The sequence below is a fragment of the Mesoplodon densirostris genome, chromosome X, assembly GCF_025265405.1.
Source record: "Mesoplodon densirostris isolate mMesDen1 chromosome X, mMesDen1 primary haplotype, whole genome shotgun sequence".
Classification (NCBI taxonomy): domain Eukaryota; kingdom Metazoa; phylum Chordata; class Mammalia; order Artiodactyla; family Ziphiidae; genus Mesoplodon; species Mesoplodon densirostris.
In genome coordinates, this window is record NC_082681.1 from 8,741,119 (window position 1) to 8,746,331 (window position 5,213).

The window sequence follows — 5,213 nt, forward strand, 5'->3', positions numbered from 1 at the left end:
AATGCCCAGTGCCAAACATAGTACAAGGCACATAGTAGATGCTCAAAAAATATTTTTCTTCCAGTTTTATTGAGATATAATTGACCTACAGCACTGTATAAGTTTAAGGTGTACAGCACAATGGTTTGACTTATATATATCATGAAATGATTATCACAATAAGTTTAGTGAACATCTGGGACTTCCCTGGCCGTCCAGTGGTTAAAACTCTGTGCTTCCAATGCAGGGGGCATGGGTTCCATCCCTGGTTGGGGAACTAAGATCCCACATGCCACGCAGTGTGGCCAAAAAACCCCCAAACAAACAAACAAACAGAAAGTTCAGTGAACACCCATCACCTCATATAGATAAAACATTAAAAAAGTAGAAAAAACAAATATTTTTCCTTGGATTTTCTCTCAACTTTCGTATATAACGTACAGCAGTGTTAATTATATTTATCTTGATGTATTAATTTTTTAACCTCAGGTCTGCACTTGCACTAGCCATATTTTCCAAGAATTAAACAAGGAGAAATCAAGTGGAAATGCTAGGGATCGAACCCAGGACCTCATACACGCAAAGCACGTGCTCTACCACTGAGCTATATCCCCATGTTGATGTAATCATTTTTAATAAACTTTGTCAGTGTATAACCAAAGAAACTTGCCTGAGCCAAACCATTTTACCTTAAAAAAAGCAATATTATGTCAGGTGTATGTAATTTTGATACAGGAAATTGGAGAATATCATAGATAGTAGTTCAACTATGGCTTTATAAAAGAAATAATATTTTATCCTCCATAGAGGCAGTAAAACCATAATTCACAAAACATTTTCATAGGAAAAGTGGCAGCAGGTTATATGGAGAAAACAAAGACAGAGGTATAATGATCCAGGAATCCATCCCTTTATGAGGATCCAGTTAAATTATGTATTATTTATATGTTTGATTATAAAAATTATATGAGCTCATTATTGATACTTTAGAATAAATATTTATACTATCAGAGATAACAACTTTTCCACGTAGGGTCACTAATTTTCCAGTCTTTCTTTTAGAGTAAACTGGATATACAGTTCTGTATTATTCTGATTTATATTATATAATCAACATTTTCCCACATTTTTCCAAACAAAATTTAAAGGCCTGAATTTTATGAGATCACATGAATGTGCTCTAATTTATTTTATCCCATTCCCTACAGTTATATGTTTACATTTTTCTATTTTTTCTTATTATACAATAACTCTGAGAGGATCATCATTATTTATTAATATATGTCTGTATTTATGATTATTTCCTTATGATATAGTCACCAAAGTATTATCTCTATGTCATACTTCTTGAAAAATTTTGAAGGTTGCTATAGATTGCTTTATATATTCTTTCCATAAGTTTATAAAATTTGTACTAATTTATAGTTCTGCCAGCAATATTTGGTTCTTCTGTCATAAAATTTTGTACTAATTTATAGTTCTGCCAGCAATATTTGGTTCTTCTTCCATAAAACTTTGTCATCCTTGAGCATCAGTATATTTTATAATTTAATAGGTAACAATGGTATATATAACTATTTAGTTTTGTATTTCTTTGATTACAATTTTTAATGTTTATATCATAATTTTAATTTCTAATTTTTGATGTATATGGGCATTTTTTTTTACTTTTTTTTTTTTTTTTTTTTTTTTTTTTTTTGCGGTATGCGGGCCTCTCACTGTTGTGGCCTCCCCCGTTGCGGAGCACAGGCTCCGGACGCGCAGGCTCCGGACGCGCAGGCTCAGCGGCCATGGCTCACGGGCCCAGCCGCTCCACGGCATATGGGATCCTCCCAGACCGGGGCACGAACCCGTATCCCCTGCATCGGCAGGCGGACTCTCAACCACTTGCGCCACCAGGGAGGCCCGGGCATTTTTGTTTAGTTCCTATTTTTTATATCAGCATCTCAGTTTTCTTATTAGTATATGAAAATATTTAATTATAAAAAATGCTTTTAAATTTCCAACCAACTATTATATAAAGCAAAAATCCTCTTTCCTAATATGTATCTATTGCTAACACTTTTCTTGATAGTACTGGTGTAATTTTATTTTACTTCATATAACATTTTTTGAGCAATAATGAACACTGAATTGACAAGCCAGGGTTCTCATTGCTGACTCCACCATATCTTTTTGTGTGACCTTGAAAATGTAGACAACAGATTTTATTCTAATGCAGAGACAGCTGGTGCCCACCCATTCATCCATTCACTCATTTATTCATTCTTAAGTCTATTATTTTAATGAGTACCCCATGGAGAGAACTTAGAAATTTTCCATCCCTACGTCTCTCCCAAAGCTGCTGGATGCCTGAAATTTAACCATTAGAGAATCATTTTAGGGACTATTGATCTGCGGACAGAGCTATCAAGAGGTTTAACTGTAAAAAGTCAAGCAACAGGCAAATAGCTGCCTCCTTCTATCCATTCCAGCACATTCTTCCACTGCCTTCCAATACACCAAGCAGGGCTTTGGGGAAAATTCCTTCCCTAGGGTTTCTCATCCTTTCTTCTCATTTCATGGCTTTGGATTTATACTGGGAGGATCATGGTGAGGTTTCATTAGATTATTTGGGGGTAAAGGATGGTTGCTTTCCTGCCGAGCTGTAGGTAAAGAAGCTCAGGGTACAATTTATTTCATGCCTAGTCACCTCATGATGTATTGGGGTAGGAGTCCCATTACCTTTCTCCTGAATAAGAGTAGCATCCTCTTCTGGGTTTTAGGTGGGCTTGGGGCCTGCATGCGTCTGTCTCAGGGCCAGGACTGGGGTGACAGGATCGGACAGAGCCTGGGTTAGGATGAGAGAAGTGACTGAGTTATTCAAGTGCAGGGTTGGATCCCATATTTATTTAAAATTTTGTCCATCATAGATTTTTCACTGATTTCAAATTTTTAAAATATTACATTAGAATAATGTGCATTTTGATTTACTGATTTTTTTTTTTTTTTTGGCCGCGCCACATGGCATGCGGGATCCTAGTTCTCTGATCAGGGATCAAACCCATGCCCTCTTCAGTGGAAGCACGGAGTCATAACCACTGGACCACCAGGGAAGTCTGATTTACTGATGTTTTTGATGGCTCCTAAAATTCTGTGCCCTCGTTGAGTGCCTCAGTTGCTTGATTGTAATCCTGGCCCTGATTTTATTTCCTAGAGACGGGGGGGAGCTTATCATTACCTTCAAGCTCGATATTAACCAAACCTGGATGATTCCCAAATCCAACCCCAGCTGTCACTTTTGGAGAAAGTTTTGGCTTCCTTCCACATCCATCTGCTCTGGCACTGGGTGTATTCCACATGTTTGAGTCTATGTCCTCGTCTGTCTATATCCTGTGACAATTCAGCAATTATCTCTCATTTGGCATTCATCTTGGCTAAACAATAAAACCATAGCAAAAGGTACCATGCACTCTGGAGACCTCCACAGACTTCTTTGGTTCAGGAACTTGGGGTAGGTGGAGTTGGGGATGGTGGGCAGCAGGACATATTCCTTCAAGGCTCTGAAGCAGCAGGGGCCTGCAGAAGGTACACTATTACAGGGATTCTTAAACCTGGCTACATACTACAACCACCTGAAGAGCTTTCAAAAATACCTACGTCTGGGTTCTACCCTCAGCTTTTCATTTAATTGGTCTGGGGTAGAACTGAGGCACTGGGGTTTTGTAAAGCTCCTCAGATGATATGAATGTGTAACCAAACTCGAAAACCACTGTCTTTCATTACTCAGGGGCCAGCTGAGGATCACTCTGAAGGGCATGGGAAGCAGATTATTACGGATCTGAAGAATCAAGTGAATAGTTTCTAAGGGTTTGGGTGAAGAAATGTCTTGTACAGCGAAAATTGGTAGCAGTGAGAGGGAGGGTGGGGAGAAAGTTTCAGTATTTCCCTAAGATTTGCTCAGTGCTATGTCCCAATTCATTATGGATGCTGGGAGCTGAATACTCTTTTTCCCACTGAGTGCCCAAACTTTTGTTGAGTTTTGTTTTTGAGGTATAAGCCTGGTCTCTGCTTATAATCAGATTTGAAGCTATAGAATCTCACCAATTGAGTTTCTAAATGTATTTTAAACATTTACCAAGGAGCTTCTTCCAAAATATGTATCCTCTTGGAGGCATACCGGTTAGGTATTTTGGTGTATGTTTTGAATACCTTGAGAGACATGTTTCTGCTGCCAGTTTTAGGCTAGAGTGTAAAATTTCTAGTAAACATCAATCTCAATTTCAAATCCATAACCCCTTGCCTTCAGAAAATCCTCTCCATTTTAGAGTTGGAAATAAGAGAGCACCGATGTGGAGAGGGGCTGATATTGCTTCTCAGGTCGTCAATGACCATAATGACGTGAAGAAGATGGAATAGTTTCTATCTTCATTACCCTAATAGGACTTTGAGGACTATTAGGGTAATGAAGATTAATAGTTCCATTACTCTTTCACTTTCGTGCTAAACCAAAGCCACAGATCACTGAGGAGAAAAAGGTATCCCAAATATTATGTAATTGTCGTTGACTGAGAACAACGAGGCACTCCATTTGGTTTCTTGCACTAAGTTTGGTTTCAGTCTTTGCTGGGTAACCAGAACTTTCTGTGGTCCAGATGATACTGCTGAAAATGATCACCATACTGTCCTCTATTCTGAGGTTTATTAAAAGCAGCTCTTGTTCTGTTGAGATGTCTTGAGAGTGGTGGAAGGATGGGATGCAGGGCTGTTTCTCTCTCCTACATTTTGGAATTCTTGATAGAATAATTTTCTGAAACTTTGCATTAAGGTCAAAGGACTTCCACTGGGAGGTTTTGAGTCATGGTAATTACCTAGAAAAATTTTGATGTAGTATATTTTTTGTCTTGTTTCACAACAGCATAATGAGAATTTACCTGGTACTTTTCCTAAACTGCTGCATGAATTTAGGGGGGTCACTTCCCTTCTTAGAGCCTCAGTTTTCATGTCAACACACTGGAGTTGAACTGCATGATCTCAAAGCTCCCATCCAACTCAAATATTCTATGATTTTGTGATTTCTAGCTAAAATTGGGTGAGTTAATGCATGCAGTTTTTACTTCGTATCTAGGAAGACAAAATAATTTTTCTGACAACAAATTCAGCATATCAATGCTGTAATGTTGCTGTCTTTATACTTATTAAACTTTATTTTTTTCTAAAGACCTTAAAGCACTTTGACATGTCTTAGACTTCAT

At 37.9% G+C, this 5,213-nt stretch overlaps 1 non-coding gene across 1 annotated transcript; it reads right to left on the bottom strand.

Moving 5' to 3' along the window:
* Positions 1-521: 521 nt before the first annotated feature.
* On the bottom strand, positions 522-593 carry TRNAA-UGC (transfer RNA alanine (anticodon UGC)). Its single transcript has one exon. It is a non-coding gene; the product is annotated as a tRNA-Ala (tRNA).
* Positions 594-5,213: the final 4,620 nt, after the last annotated feature.